A 16,614-nucleotide genomic window follows, 5' to 3' on the forward strand; every position below is an offset into this window, starting at 1 on the left:
GCGCGCAAGGTGGGACTATCAGGGGGCCTACAGCCTTCCAAACTGGGGGCCTCAAGCAGATTCTGACCCACGTATTTATTCTCTCTGAACAGGTGATTATTATTAACAAACAGGTGTTCTGTGTTTTCTCATAGAACAAAAATAAACCAGGCAGGCAGCTGGTGCCTGCCTACCACTGATCAAAGACAGACTAGAAAGTGTTTTCCACAAGGGAGCCAGGGGGCCAGGGTCTCATATCCTGTGCTTAAAGAATTGTTTTAACTGGTGTATGATATATATACACTGTTTTACTACTTTAGAATGCCCCAAGCAGTTTTCTGCCTGGGGGGGCTGGCTCGGTTTTCCTTGCCATCATCCTCAGCAAACAACATAATTTATCATAAACATTAGGACTTGTCCCACATGATGTCTAATGTATTAATATTAAACTCTGCAGAGCTTAGGCTAGGCTTGTAACTCTTGTAGTTGATTGTATCTGCTAATGAATCAAACAGCTGCATAATATTAATACCTCTGGGTCTGTGTCTTAGGAAATAGTTTTCAGTACTTCATTCTCTTTCTCAAGGTAGATGGACCTTACAACCCTGTGACTTCCATTACAGAAAGGAATATGTAGGTTTGGCATGCCCTACAGGTCTCATGTAAATACTGTATTCAGATATGTTGGTTCTCTGTTGACCTGTTGGAAACATTGAGAACAGCATTTCTATCCTGAACTTAATAAAGCAGCTATTTTCTTTTCTCTTTTTTGTGACGCAGTTTCATTCTTGTTGCCCAGGCTTGGAGTGCAGTGGTACCATCTTGGCTCACTGCAACCTCTGCCTCTTGGGTTCAAGCGATTCTCCTGCCTCAGCCTCCCAAGTAGCTGGCATTACAGGCATGCACCACCATGCCCAGCTGACTTTTGTATTTTTAGTATAGACAGGGTTTCACCATGGTGGTCAGGCTGGTCTCGAACTGCCGACCTCAGGTGATCTGCTCTCCTTGGCCTCCCAAAGTGTTGGAATCACAAGTGTGAGCTACTGCACCTGTCCAAAGCAGCTGTTTTCAAACCTTGGCTGTGCATTGGAATCACTTGAGGAGCCAGATATTTGGGTTCTACCATAAGAGATTATAATCCAGGAGATCTGGGATGGGCCCAAGGATCTATGTATTTTAAAGATCTGGGTTTTCGGAAAGTTCCCTAAGCAGTGTACAGACAGTAATGACTGTCAACAGTGTACAACACACTTGTACCGGTTGATTTCTACCAATATTAAGAGGTAGTTCTCAAGAAGGAGCATATGTTAGAATGGCTTGGGAATTTTTTTGTTTTTGGTAAACTTTTTAGCACTAGGCATGTTAGATTTAGAGGGGCAGAATGGATAACAGAAGGTCCGAAGGTGATTCTAGTGGATTGCCGGTATTTAAACAATTTGAATGGACCTTAGTTTTAGCTGGAGTGGCTTGGCAAAAAGCAGTATTAGAGAGTTGCTGTTGCCACATACTATGCCTGGATTTAGAATGCAGCAAAGACATTGAGCATTAAAATTATGACATATAATTGAGGATTCCTTTGTTTCAGAAGATTCCTTCTTTGGAAGTTTGAAGTGTTTCAAGGTCATTATTATGAACACAGATGATCCCCATTGGTGCTCAGAAGTGCCAGGTTAGAGGCATTTTATTATGCTGGGAAATTGATATTGCGGTCTAGTGAATTTTGTGTCTCAAATTTTCAGAAATGTTATATTCGTTGAAATCTGTGCCAAGGATAGGATTCCTAAAAAGAAACTGGTGAATGAAAGAGGAGACATGACCTAATAGGTATTGAGTGTCATCAGAGACAGGAAAGAAGGGAGCCGAGAAGAAAAATGACTTAACTACATTTTGCTTGACAGATTCTTGGGGAGAACAGCCGGGGGAGGGGATGAGGAGGAGTTAGATGGTGTTTGCTGGTGAGATAGGGCGGCACATCAGCTAGCACTCCTGCATCCGTGCACAGTGAACTACCTTCCCTTTGCACTCTACCTAGAAACGTACATGGGAGTGGTGAGAAAATCTGAGAATCCTGTAATGGAGAACTCAGGGTCAGAAATCCTAGGAGAGGCCAGGCTGGCAGAGGTGGGGCCTGGTGGGTGTGGACCTGCACAGAGCAGGGTGAGTTGGATGCTCTGCTCATCAGTGATTCGGCATAAAAATGAGCAGACTCCAATCCTGTCATTTTATTTGGTCATAAGGAAGGCAGCTTTTGAGTAGTCAGCTAAAAAGTTATAAATCTCCCTATACTGTACATTTAAAAGATGCCATTTTGCCTTCAAAGCTGAAGAAAACTGAAATAAAAGATGATGTGTTCCAGTAAAGAATTTCTGTGTTCAGAGTTTAGGCTATCAGGTGGTTTTGGCTGGGCCGAGAGGGTGATGGTATATATGCCTTTGGGTTTGAAGGAAAGAGAAACTGCAATAAAGGACTCGTTACTCAGTTTGCAGATTAAACAAAAGTTGTCAAAACGAAGCTGAAATTAGAGACAGTCATATGATGAGTTTGGAAAAAACAGAATTTGAATATGTCTTTGCATTTGTGGACTGTGTTTGGGGTGTCCACTATTTGAAAAGGGACCACATAATAGTGGGTTGCTGCGTACCCCAGCAGGCGTTTATGATTAAGTGTGATACGTGTCAGGCATGTTGCCTGGTTGTGAGTGGGGCCAGATGAGGTTGGAGGGTGTCTTTTTGCTTATTGCTTGGCATTTCAACTCGCCATCTCAATGAGTGATGGGCTCATATCTACTGTAATGTGATATACACGTTCCTGAAAAACTTCTTATTCTGCAAAATCACACACTAAAAATAACAGGACTGTAGAAAAAAACTAGGATTAAGGCCAGACTGCTTTAAACTGTGAACTTTGTAAGTGGAGCATTAACAAAAGCACTGAGAGTTGAAGTAAAAATACAGGGAGGCTTAACTCTTCCCTGACCCTTGCACTCAGCGTTATACCTAGATGCTTGTAGGCCTTATTTTGTCCTGGGACATGTTTTCCCCGAGTTAGGTAGATTTATTGTTGGAGATGTTAGTTTCTTCTGGAGGCCGGTTTCGCCAGAATTGAAGGTCTGCTTCAGAGTGTAGCCTTCCTGTGCCGGCAGACCATCACTGGGTGGTGGAGAGGCCAGCACACACTGAGGCCACTAAACCAGCCACTCCCATACCCACTGCTCGAACAAAAGGAACGTGCTTTGATCCAATTCTCAGCATTTTTCTTAGGGTTGTCTATTGTTTTTTTCCAATTCTTTCTCATTATTTGTGAAAAAATCTTGGCCCTCAGTAGCTTCAAAACATTAACATACCGGGAAGAATCGCTCATGAACGGACACTCCTCCATGATACTGTTGTCATTCCCATTTTGCCATCATGTGGGAAGGAATCCACGTCCCAGAGATGTGTTGTGACATAACTGGCATGTTTTTGAGTCAGCGATGGTGTCAACATGCACCTTTGAGAATGTCAAGTTTCGGTTGCTTTGGGAAGTTCTTGTTTGGGAGATATCCTATAGTGTTTCCAGGTTAAGTGGCATTTCTTACCTTTTTTGTGCCCTTGTCTGCAATAGAGAACTGAAGAGCAGCTATTTCAGTCCGCTTTTACATTCTGTTTTTGAAACCTAGCCATGGGATGGAATGCTATAATTTCTCAGTGCAGCATCGGCATTTGAACAACACACATGAAGCAGGAATGGTTTACATTTTGGTTCGTTGGAAATGTGGTTCTAGTGAGGTTTTAAATAAATCATCTGAGCATACAGTAAACAAAAAAAGAGAGCAACAGCAGTCAGTTGTCAAGGAAAAGACTGATGGGTAGAATAAACAGACTGCTTACTACAGTACAAACAATCTGTTTGCATGTTTTTTTCTCTTTTTGAAGGGTGATTGGGAGAACTTCCAAATTAAGTCGAAGTTACTTAAATATGAGAGGTAGCAAATCTACAATATGTTTGTGATTATTACAGTCTGTTTTCCCAATAATTGTAATAACAAAAATGGCAGAGACTGAACACACTGGAATAGTGTTGTTTACCATGGGTTGGTATGGCGGGTGGTGGTGTTGACATATGCTCAGGACTCAACACCCTCAGCATTCAGTCAGAGAAAGGAAAGGAACTATGGAGAAGGTGCAACTGCTTCTTAAAATCTCTAGCTTGGGCCAGGCATGGTGGCTCATGCCTGTAATCTCATCATTTTGGGAGGCCAAGGTGCGAGGATCACCTGAGCCCTGGAGTTTGAGACTAACCTGGGCAATGTAGGCAGACCTTGTTTCTACAGAAATTAAAAGTAAATTAGCTGGATGTGGTGTTGCACACCTGTGTTTTTTCAGCTATTTGGGAGGCTAAGATGGGAAGACAGCTTGACCTCAGGAAGTTGAGGCTGCAGCCTGGTTAACAGAACAAGACACACACACACACACACACACACACACACACACACACTCTCTCTCTCTCTCTCTCTCTCTCTCTCTCTCTCTCTCTCTCTCTCCCCCCCCCCCCCCTCAAAAACGAAAACAAAAACCAACCCTGGTCTGAAGTGAAGTGACACCCATCAGTTCCACTCGTGTGCCACTGTGAACAACTAGCCATGGACTGTACCTAGATCAAGGGTGGCTGGGCAGCACCTTCACATCACAGGAGAGGGAGCCTAAGTTTTGGCGGACAGAGACTCAAAAGAATTCTGTGTGTAGATCAGGTACCCTCCAGATCAAAGTGGGATGGGTATGGGGGGCATGAATGTGTCTGTGTGTGTGTGTATATATAAAAAATGCTATTGATTGCAGAGTGTAAGAGACAATTTCCCTTTAAAACTTTGATTTCTGTTTTGATTTGGGAGTTGGCAAGCTTTCTCTGTAAAGGAGTATTTCAGGATATGTAGCCACAGAAGGCTTCTGTTGCCTAGTTCCCTTAAAATTGTTAGTCTGAGGGTCTTAGAAAAACAGTCTGAGCCCTGTTTCCATTGTCTCGTGGGTTTTCTCAGCTAAAACAGGTAACTACTTAAATTAGCTTTTAAGAATGCTTGTGAAGTTTAAGAGTGGGCCATACTAAATGCACTAAACACCCTTGAAACAATACAACTAGAGTTTTGAGTAATTTTTCTTTAGATGAGATTTCATTGAGGTAAAAATGGCCTTTATGGACTCAATGAAAAGTATTGTAGCCCTGTACCCAGGAGGCGTCCATGTTTCAGGTCTTAAGGAAAAGTTCATCTGGTTGAGGAAAGATTGGATCTTGGTTTGTGAGCACAGCTTATGTACTTTCACAAAACCATGTCATGTCGTTGGAGACTCTTTATTAGGTGCTGTACCCCAGGAAACTGTCCCCAAAAGTGTCTACTTCTGCTCGTCTGTTGATTGTATAGACCACCAAATAAATATCTAAGAAATGTGCAAAATGATACCTACATTTGGAAATTTACTCTAAAACCCTATACAGTAAATCTTTAACGTCATCAATGAGTTCTTGGAAACTGTAGTTTTAAGTGAAAGTACATATATGGAAACCAGTTTTCCCATAGGCTAATTGATACAAGAGTTAAGTTTCTGTGGCATATTTCCAGTAACAAAACACTACCAAACTTTTAAGTGAAGACAAAAACACTTCTAGTATTAAAGATTGAAATAGAGGTGAGCCATACATACATTTGAGAAAGATTAGTAAAAAGTGAGGTAATTATTTGCCCACTTATTTCAGTCGGGAATCACAGGTGGCCAGAGCCTATCTTAGGAGCTCATGATTTAAGGCTGGCACCAGCCCTGGACCATCTCATCAGAGGGCACACTCCCAGCCCCGCCCATGCCGTTAGATTGGGACCAGGTAAATACATTAATAACTTAATGTGCCCAGCTTTGTCTGGGAGGAAACCTGAGTACCTGGAGAAAACCCACGAGACAGTGGCCTGGGCTGGGAATGGGTTTTTCTTAGCAACTGTGTAACTGAATGATGGTCAATGAAATGATGTTATTTGAGGACCTGCCGTATACTAAAATACATGGAATTCTATTTGGTTTGTATGTTAGTAACCCCTGGGGATCGATTAAAATGATACACAAATTCCTCTTGGAGGTTGGGCATGGTGGTTCACGTCTGTATCCCCAGCAGTTTGGGAGACTGAGGTGGGTTGATTGCATGGGACCAGCAGTTTGAGACCAGCCGGACACCACGGTGAATCCCTGTGTCTACAAAAATAAAAATAAAAAATTATAAAAGTTCTTTATGAAGATGTTAAATATCTAAATATGACTTGAATATAAAACCGAACCAGAAATGTCTTCATCAAAACAGGTCACTGTTTTGGAAGTTCTTACAGAATACCAAAAAATATTTAAAAAAACAGAAACCTACCATTCTAATGTTGACGTTTCTATCAGTCATCCGTCTTCAAATACCTATTCAGTTAGTTCCAAGTGTTAGGTTACATTTTATGACATTCTTAATTGGCTTTTAAAAATTAGGTTACTAATAAATGAAGTAATGTAAGTGTGTGTAGGTGTGTGTCTGTGTAGTTAGGAGCTATTTAATAATTTCAACATATCTTTCTGTAGTGTCTCCACCAGTTGCGACTGTACCAGGGGTCTGCATGAGGGCTCTTGTTTCTTCTTAAAAAGCCAAAATCCGTGACCTCTGTGGCTAATAAGTAATTGTTATCTTCTCAGACTATTGTACTTGAGAGATTAAACTGCAAATTATAATTAGAATAAAACTATACTCTGAAACCTTTAACAGACTCTGTATGGTGGTAGAGGTCAAATACACACTTTATGAGATAATTTTTTTGTCTAGCTGATCTTATTAATAGGGTTTTAACACTTTTCATTATATTTGCTTATATTATCTGTGCCGGCTCAGACTTGCCCTTACACTGGAGTTATCTGTTGTAGCCCAGGGATATTATTGCCCAGACTGTAGACAACCCTAACTTGTCGGCATTGTATTAAGCCAAGTCTGAGCTTGCTCCAGATAAACACTATTATGTACATTGCTTCCAAACGTGCATAATACTGCAATTGATAAAACCCTTAAAGCTGTGTTTAAACCCTTATTCCTGAGCCTTTTCACTTCATAAGCCTACTTGGGCAGACTCTCCAAAAACCTTACTTAGGGCTTTTATAGTAATATTAATTAACATAGATATTAGGATCTCTGTTCAAGATCAAATAGAAAATGAATTGGTTTACCTTACATTATAGTTAATTTTGACTAAGACAGATGTAATTTTAAATAATTTTTAAAAATCCAGAAAATAAGCCAGGTGTGCTGGCTCATACCTGTAATCCCAGCACTTTGGGTTGCTGAGGTGGGAGGGTCACTTGAGGCCAGAAGTTTAAGACCAGCTTGGGCCTGGCGTAGTGGGACCCTACGTCTTCAAAAAGTTAAAAAAGAAAAAAAAAATTAGCCAGGTGTGGTGGCACGTGCCTGTAGTCCCATCTACTCAAGAGGCTAAGGAAGAGGATCACTTGGGCCCAGGAGTTTGAGGCTTCAGTGAGCTGTTACTATGTCACTGTACTCCAGTATGGGTGGCAGAGCAAGGCTTTGTCTCTAAGAACAAAAACAGAAAGCCAGAATGACAAGTGCTGACAGGTATGTGGAGAAATGGTAACCCTTATGTGCTGATGGAATGGCGCAGCTGCTGTGGAAGACAATATAGTGATTCCTCAGAAAATTAAACATGGAATTACCACACGATCCAGCAACTCCTCTTCTGGGTATATATCCAAAAGAATTGAAAGGAGGGTGTCGAGAAGATACTGGTACACCCATATTTATAGCAGCACTGTTCGCAGTAGCCAAAAGTGGAAGCAACCTAAACTTTCAACACGAGTGAATAAACAAAGTGTATACAAGACACATACAAAGGAATATTTCAGCTTCAAAAAGGAAAGAATTCTGACACGTGCTGTAACATGGATGAACCTTGAGGACATGATGCAAAGCGAAATATGCTCACCACAAAAGGACAAACGTGTGATTCCACTTACAGGAGGTCTCTAGAGGAGTCAAAAATTCATAGAGACAGAGAGTAGAAAGGGGCCTGCTAGGGGCTGGGGCAAGGGGAGGTATGGAGTTACTGCTAATGTGGCACAGAGTTCCAGTTTTGCAAGATAAAATGTTACAGAAGTGACCGATGATGCAGTGTGAATGCACTTAATGCCACTTAACTGTACACTTGAAAATGGTGAAGAGGGGAAATTTTGTTGTGTATACTTTACCACAATTAAAAAGGTTTTACAAATACTCTAGTTATTTTTATTTCTTCCTAGCCCTACTACAACTTAAACACACAAACAAATGAACAAACAAAATATTTTTTTCTTCCTCACCCAGGAATGTTTCCCAACTTAAAAAACAAAACTACTGCTAATATAGCCACGCACCCGACCCATCTGAGCTCAAGGTATACCTCTCATCGGTATTCTGGGCACACTGACCAGCTGGGGACCAGTCTCACTTGTCACCTAAAAATATTTTAAAACTGATGACTTGCACTTCTCCAACACAATGTGAGCATGACCAGGTAAAAAGTTAGTCCTGGTGTTAGTGCGCCACAGTGATGCCTGTATGACTAGATTTAAAAAGACAACCCATCATCTCATTAAGCCTGAAATTACTCCCATAAAGGACGTGTGTGGTATTTTAAGTCAGAAGAGTGCTCTTTCAAACCCTTCCTACAATGTCACCTGTGATCATGGGACTCACCAGCACCTTATAACAAGGTCAGCATTGGCATGAAGCACCCTTTTGGAGCCCAAGTCCCTACCCCTGCCATAGACCAGTTAACTTGGGCAAGGTATTAACTCTAAAACACTATACAATAAATAGTGCTTACTTTGAGTACAAAGATCAGGAACAAACTGGGGAATGCTGGCTCATGCCTGTAATCCCAGGGCTTTGGGAAGTTGGCAGATCGCTTGAGTCTGGGAGTTCAAGACCAGCCTGGGCAACATGGTAAGGCTGAGGTGAGGTGGAGGGTGGCTTGAGCCTGGAAGGCAGAGGTTGTAGGGAGCTGAGATCTCACCACTGCACTCCAGCTTGGGTAACAGAGCCAGACTCTGTCTTAAAAAAAAATCAGGAACAGCTCTGTGGAAGATATTACTACATCATAGGGTTGTTTTGAGCTCAGAATTAATACATGTCAAATGTCAGAACGGTGCTTAATGCATATAGTAAGTGCTTACTGAGTGTTAGGTACTGATAGCTTTTTCTGCCTGGCCCGCAGTGTTGAAAATTTGACTCAGCATTGATGACGTTCTTGCTGGCCAAATTTCTTTTATATGCCTTGTCTATTGCACTTTCCATACATATCACGATACAAAAAAAGCCTTGCTTATGTGTTTAAAGTGCTAATAACTTCTCCAAATAAAGATCTAACAAGGTTAAAGCAGTTACAAATGTGTGCCCGTTAAGTTCTCGTGGGTGGGACCAGGCGAAAACTCTATAGTCATTTTGTAATCTAGTTACACTTTGATACATGCTTGTATAAAAAGGCTATCCATATTCAAGAATAAAATTAGGCAAGCATGTCATCTGAAATACAGTCTGTCTAAAAGTCAAAACATTATCTAGCACCGAGGAAATCTAAAAATGTTTATATGAGTTTTTAAGAAAAAATTTCATTATGACATATACATATGTCAGCTTTTGACTGAAAAACGTTCACCACTCTTCAGCTGATGAATATATTGAGTATAAATTGTTTAACTATACAACACCCTTTAAAATCCCCTCACCAAAGATAGTAATGTTAATTAACACAGACATTAGGACCTCTATAAACCTTTATAAACAAGTGTGTATGTGCGCGCTCACACACAGACACACAGACACACACACATATCAGGGAAGTATTTAATTCTGATGGTCCTTTGAGAACAGCCTCAGCCAACCTGGAGGGTTTGCTTGTACCATTCCTCAGGGACTGGTGGCTCAGGTGGTGGTTTTAATCTCTTGCCTTTGAAATGTTAGGTGGACTGAAAGTACATAGAGGTTTATTTTAATCTGTCTTTTATGTATGGTGGTTAAAGTCTAGTTTTACCCACTAGAAAATTGTCAGTTAACAGTTACCTAAAGGAAGCAACGTGTATGACAGCTGTCCACCTTGCAGTGGGTCTTCTGGCTAGATGCTTGTTCTTTTTGGGTGACTTTCCTCATTTAGTGCTCAGACAGAACCGAAGCCAATCAGAAAATAAATTGAAAGAAGAAGACTGGGCGCAATGGCTCACACGTGTAATACTAGCACTCTGGGAGGCTGATATGGGAGGATTGTTTGAGGCTGAGAGTTCGAGACCAGCCCGGCTACATGGGTGACCCCATCTCTCCAAAAAATTATGAAAATTAGCCAGCCTAGGCAACATGGGAGACACCATCTCTCCAAAAAACTATGAAAATTAGCCAGCCTAGGCAACATGGGAGACCCCGTCTCTCCAAAAAACTGCAAAAATTAGTGTGGCGGTGTATGCCTGTAGTCCTAACTACTCGGGAGGCTGAGGTGAGAAGATTGTTTGAGCTTGGGATATCGAGGCTGCAGTGAGTTGTGATTGTGCCACTGCACTCCGGCCTCCAGTCTGGGTGACTGAGTGAGACCCTGTCTTTAAAAAAAAAAAAAAAAAAAAAGGGAAGAAGAGTCGATATTTTAGCAGCTGTTTAAGTGTTTTGTCATTGCTTTTCTGAGTTGTATATCGAGCCAACGTTACTACCATATGTGAAATTAGAAACTTTGTTTGATCAAGCTTTCCTCCATCCCCGATTCTGTGTGTACACACATACACACACACCCCACTCAGATGTTTGGACTTCAGAATTTGGTGTGGTTTTATTAGTGACTTCTCCATGGCTAGGTTATTTGGTATCCTTGATTTTGAACCTGCATGTACAAAAAAGTTCTTTGTGGTTGGAATTCAGGTGGTGCTCCTTCATAGCTGCTTGATGGCTGCAGTCACCTAAGACAATGAGAGAATTCTTGTTTTTCTTTTTGAGATGGAGTTTCGCTCTCGTTACCCAGGCTGGAGTGCAATGGCGTGATCTCGGCTCACCGCAACCTCCGCCTCCTGGGTTCAGGCAATTCTCCTGCCTCAGCCTCCTGAGTAGCTGGGATTACAGGCACACGCCACCATGCCCAGCTAATTTTTTGTATTTTTAGTAGAGACGGGGTTTCACCATGTTGACCAGGATGGTCTTGATCTGTTGACCTCGTGATCCACCCGCCTCGGCCTCCCAAAGTGCTGGGATTACAGGTGTGAGCCACCGTGCCTGGCGAGAATTCATTTTTAATACCTTATGTTTTTTGGCCCGTTTGTAGTTTTCAAGGTTTCTTACTATTACTGATCCTTGAGGTTGCTGCAGGTCCGTCCAGGGCTGACCCTCTAGAGTAGACTGATTTCATTGTTGAGCATACAAAATGCCTAGTTTGACTGGACTGCGTATTTGTAGTAATTTTACCGTTAATGGTGTTTATTAAGATAAGTTATCTCATACTTACCTGGCAGGGGAGATAGCATGATCGTGAAGGTGGTTTTCCCAGGGCGAGGTTTATCCATTGCACTCCGGATGTGCTGAACCCTTTGATTTCCCCAAATGTGGGAAACTCGACTGCATAATTTGTGGTAGTGGAGGACTGTGTTCGAGCTTCCGTCCCCCACCCCCCCCCAAAAAAAGATAAGCTGTTTCTCCATGGGATGGTTTCTTGCCTCTTCTGCCTGGAGTTTGGAAGGCCTGGCTCCCACTCATCACTAGGCCTTGCACTCTGCTTTCTGTGCTGCGGTGATCTCTTGCCTTTGTTAATAAACCAGGCGTGACGGGATCCCTTCTGTTTGGTTGTAGTGGAGAAGGACCTCAGACTTCAGGCTTTCCATCTCAGAAGGGGCTTTAGGTGGAGCAGGACATTAGCTCACTGTGTGAGCTTTCTCCTGGGACTACCATGACAAAGTATTTAATAGCAGGAACTGGGTGGCTTTAAAGAACTAAAGTGTATTCTCTCAGAGCCTGGGGCTAGAAGTCCACAGTGAAGATATGAGCGGGACAGTGCCCCTCCCTAGCTTCTGGGGTGGCAGTCCACCCTTGCCATCTCAGCATCTTCCTCTCTCACTGGTGTTTTCTCTTTGCGTCTATGTCCATATTTTTCTCTCCTCATAGGAAACCAGTCATGTCAGATGAAGGGCCCTACCTATTCCATTATGACGTCACCCTAAGTTATTACATCTGCAATGACCCTATTTCCAGATAAGGTCGTGTTCTGAATTTTGGGAGGGTGGGGGTTCAGGTTGTCCATCTATGTTTTTGGCAGATAGAATTGAACCTGTAACACTGATGGTCTTTTCTTAGCATAACGTGTTTCGAAACTCTTTTGTAGTTGACCCAGTGTCTGCATGACTAATAAAAAAATGAAGGCAGTTTGTTTCCTTGAAGTTTGGTTATAGGTAACCCTGAAGATAAGGACATTTTGTGTTTATGGAGAGATAGTGTAATGCAGGTCATAACATTGGCAGATTTACAGCTTCTCCATAGGAGAGCAGGAAAGCGTCTTTGTAGCTGTGGTAAGTTACACAGCCTGTTGCAGCTACCTGTGTGCTGAAGCCCACAGAAGTGTGCTGTGCCCTCATTTTCTCTCACATCATCCTGGCATAGTGGTGCTGCTTCTCCGTTTCCATAGTACCTTGGGCCCAGGCTTTGGAACAAGTTACTTAGCTTCTCCATCTGTAGAGTGGACACTATACCTCCATAGCACAAGGTCTGGATGAGATGACATGGGTGTCCTGTCAACTGTTCATGCATGGTTGCCCTGTGGGAGCTGCCCTCTCCTCCCCACCTTTGCTCAGCATTGGTCACACTGAAAGTGGCTGTCAGTGGCACAGCTGGATTCTGTCACTCTGCCAGCAAGGGCATCTTGTTGCCAGGGTGCCGGATTTTGCCTAGTGTCCAACTACCTAAAAATAATCACCAGGAAGATGGCCAGAGGAGGTCTCCTCTCGGATTTGGTGGCTTTGTGGGGTGGAGGTTTTCTTTGAGGAAGATACCCCACCTCTAGGGAGATGCCCTAAGTGCTGGTGGGGCCTAGGGGTCTCCTCGATGCTGTGGCATCACCACACCCAGAGTGGCTGAGCTGACTTCATCTGACATCCCACCCTGTGCTTGGCAGTATCTTAATGTTTAGGAAAAAAAAATTGATGTAAAATCTGGCTTGACGTAATTTCTTTAAAAATATATAGATATGCTGCATAAATAAAGGAATAGTTTAATAAAAACACTAATCAGTATATTTGAAACAGCTTTCCCAAGTATTGGTGTCATGCTTACGTTTCTCTTTAGATGACTTTATTTTTGACACAGTACACATAACAGATCTTCATTTACATTGTACGTGATATGTCACTTTACTCAGCCAAACCTCAGTTTCCGATTCCATAAACTGGAAATAATGATACCCATTTGACTAATCTTAAAAATGGTTATAAAGATCAAAACAAAGGATTTACGCATATGTTGGCCAGTTGGAGGAAATAATTTCCTAGGTTTATTTCAGTTGTGAGATTTTTCAGGTTTTGAAATGGGTTTGTAAAGGTGTTTTAAAGGTGCTAAGTGTAGGGCAGTGATTTTCATGTCAGTTTGAAAACATTCGTTTTACAAGTTGGGAACCTTGTAAAAGGAGTTTTACAAGGTCGTTGGCCTTACATCCACAGAGGAGTGTATATTGCGGCTGATCATATTCTTAGGGGTGAGAAATTAATATTAATTTGTCAGGCTTTAAATGCAAATTGGTGGGTGTTTCCCTGTTTTCATTTTGAGAGACTATGAGTTGCTAACCTGGATTCTTGTACTTGCATTATGCTGTTTGTGCAATAAAAAAGATGGGTCATGACGAATGCTGACGAGCACCTTGGGGACTGTTGATGGACTGATAAGCAGTGTATTTCATAAGGTGTGGTGACCACGCCGAGCTAACATTAGTCTAGTAGGAGAAGGAAGCATAGCGTATGTATGTTAAAATCTCATGCTGCCTTCAGAGTGAAGTGATTCTCTTCAAGTGGATAATCAGAAGTTAATTTTTTTTTTTGAGGATATACAGCAGAGGGACCTTTAGGACTAGATTTTGCAAGCAGATTCTTTATTTTTCTTAACTTTTGATTGCATTTATTTTATGCTGAGTTTATTCCTGTGCTGTAAGTTTTTGTTTCTTCAGTTTCTTCTGGGATATCTTTTTCTTCTGATTTAAGAGCGATTTGTTCCTTTTCAGTAACGATCATTTCAATGTGGCTGGGAGAGCCCATGTATGGGTTAGTTCAGCCATGAGCTGGGTAAGTCTGATGGCGCACCTTAGGTGCAGTGCTCAATGGCCAGAGAATCTGCATCTCAACCCTTAAGTCCAGCATTACTTTCACCATTTTAAGCATGTGCAGCAAAAATTCACCTGTGTCCAGCCCTTGGCCTGGGCATGCTTAATGACTGTACTATTGTAACATTAGAGTGGTACACACCTTTTCTGTGAAGTGACATCTTTCAGTTACCTAGTGGCTTTTCATATATGTGATCTTGATGGCTTGGGAAGTCTCACAAGTGTTCGTAAAGTGAACATGAAGATTTAAACCTCTTGGATGTGCATGATTGTGTGGGGTTTTCTGGGTCAAGTGAATAGTGAACCGTTTTCACACATGACTTCAGGCCACTTAGGGGAAGAGCAACACATTCTTTCTGTTTCCTCTACCCTGTAATTCTGTAAAGTAAAATTTCACATACCTGTCCTAGAAAGAGGAAAAGGGAACTAGTAATTCTAAATTACCATGGAACTTTGATTAAATTCTGTCTTTTCCTGAAGGCAAACTTGGGGCATTTGAGAAGGTGAAGGGGTCCATTGATCATCTGTTCTCTTGTGCTTCTCTGGTGCTGTGGATGAGATAATGAGAAGCCCTCCAGAGACTCCAGGTGAGAGCTACACTTGGAAAATACAAAGGGCAGGGCCTCTGTCCCGTAACTGAGCGTGGCCTCTGGATGGTGAGTAAGTAACCAGAGGAAGACACTTGGTGCCCTTTGTAATAGTCACAGCCACTTTGTTCCATGCCTCACAGGAAAGAACAGAATGCCTGATTATAATAATCTTCTAATAATTACAATATTTTGCATTCATTTTCTTTTAAAAATCTATTTGAGTAACTCCTTAGCCTTCAGAAGATGCTGGAAAGTAGTATTTAGGCAGCAGCTGGCAGCTCCCAGTGTTGGAGTCGGCGCGGTGCTCGGCTCGTGAAGATTTCATTAGCCGGACATACGTTCCAATTTCCTTCTTGCTGCACGAGTACATTCTCCTGAGCAGCTGTTTTGGAAAGGGATGTACAATAAACACTTCTGCACTTGTTTTAAATATGTGGGTTTTGTTAGAGCGTCGCTTGCCATCTGGGAGAGGAGTGAGTGACTTCTTGAGAGGAAGGGTTTGGAATCTCCACGTGTGTTCCTAGTGCAATTTGAGGTTCCCTCTTCATTTCACTCACTGAGAGGGTGTAATCGGTGGCTCCAGTCATTTTGTTTTGTAAGAGCCTTAGCCAGTGAGTTGCATGGATTAAAAGGATTAATAGAAATGGACCTCACCAGTGGTTGTTTCCATTTTTAAAGCAAATGTACAAAGAAAATATATGATGTTGTCAACAAGTCAGAGAAAAATACAGATATGCATAGAATAAATTGTGAAAGTCTTCCCCTCAATCCACAGCGCCCGTGGGTAACCCCATCAGCAGTAAGTTGTCATGTTCTTCCCTCTTTTTTTCCTGCTGTGTTCTGTCTAATAACTAGCTGTCCAAGTGATTTGTGAGTATAATTTTTTATTCTAGTAGTGACTCGTGGTTGGGTACATACTAGCAGTCACACACTGGTTCTCTTGGGGTGGCAGGGGCATGAGGGACCTGGTGGGTGGGGTTTGAGCCGATGAAAACCCTTCTGAAGCAGGACAACTGGCCGGGAAGGCTTGCTGTCCAGGTGTTATCGGAATCACAACTACTGCCTCACGGTGGGAGTTTCCCATGTCCAGGGCATTCAGTGTTGCACATGTATATCACCCACTGTACTCTCGTGGCAACCCTGGGAGGTACGCACTGTGACCCCCATTTTACAGATGTGGAAACCCAAGCACAGAGAAGTTAGCAACTTCTCCAACATCCTGCAGCTTAATAAGAGATTGCAGTTTCGGCAGTTTGGCTCCAGAATCATGTTCTGACGATGCTGTGCCATCTTTTAGGAGCACAACTCTCTTCTCTGGAAGCTGTTATATTTAAGTCATACCTTTTTGGCCCCCAAATCAGGTAAATGGAAATTATAGATCTGTTAATGACTTAAATACCGGGTAATAGATGTTATACAATTGATTGAATGTATAGCTTGAAACAGTGTCGCTGCCGCCAGCCTGCCTGGGACAATCCTTCTTGTGGTTTTGCTTTCTTAAAGTAAATGTTTTCCCTGTGAATCTTCTGAACTGTTTTATTCTTGGTGTCTTTCTTTGGGGCCAGCATGCTTTCTGGCTTTTGCTCCTGCTGAGTAGGCAGACATATCTGGAGAAAGCCATGGAGTAAAGGAAAAGAAAAGCTTTGCCATTTAAAATTGATTTATGTGGAAGCTCTTTCTGTGGTT

The 16,614-nt window shown here is 42.2% G+C and overlaps 1 protein-coding gene and 1 non-coding gene across 2 annotated transcripts in view; both read left to right on the top strand.

Moving 5' to 3' along the window:
• The window catches only part of XKR6 (XK related 6), a 323,424-nt gene that overhangs the window by 10,923 nt on the left and 295,887 nt on the right, over window positions 1–16,614 (top strand). The gene's annotated exons all lie outside the window — the stretch shown is intronic.
• Window positions 11,481–11,644, top strand: LOC118147099 (U1 spliceosomal RNA). The gene has a single exon (XR_004733263.1). It is a non-coding gene; the product is annotated as a U1 spliceosomal RNA (small nuclear RNA).

Source organism: Callithrix jacchus, chromosome 13, assembly GCF_049354715.1.
Source record: "Callithrix jacchus isolate 240 chromosome 13, calJac240_pri, whole genome shotgun sequence".
Lineage (NCBI taxonomy): Eukaryota > Metazoa > Chordata > Mammalia > Primates > Cebidae > Callithrix > Callithrix jacchus.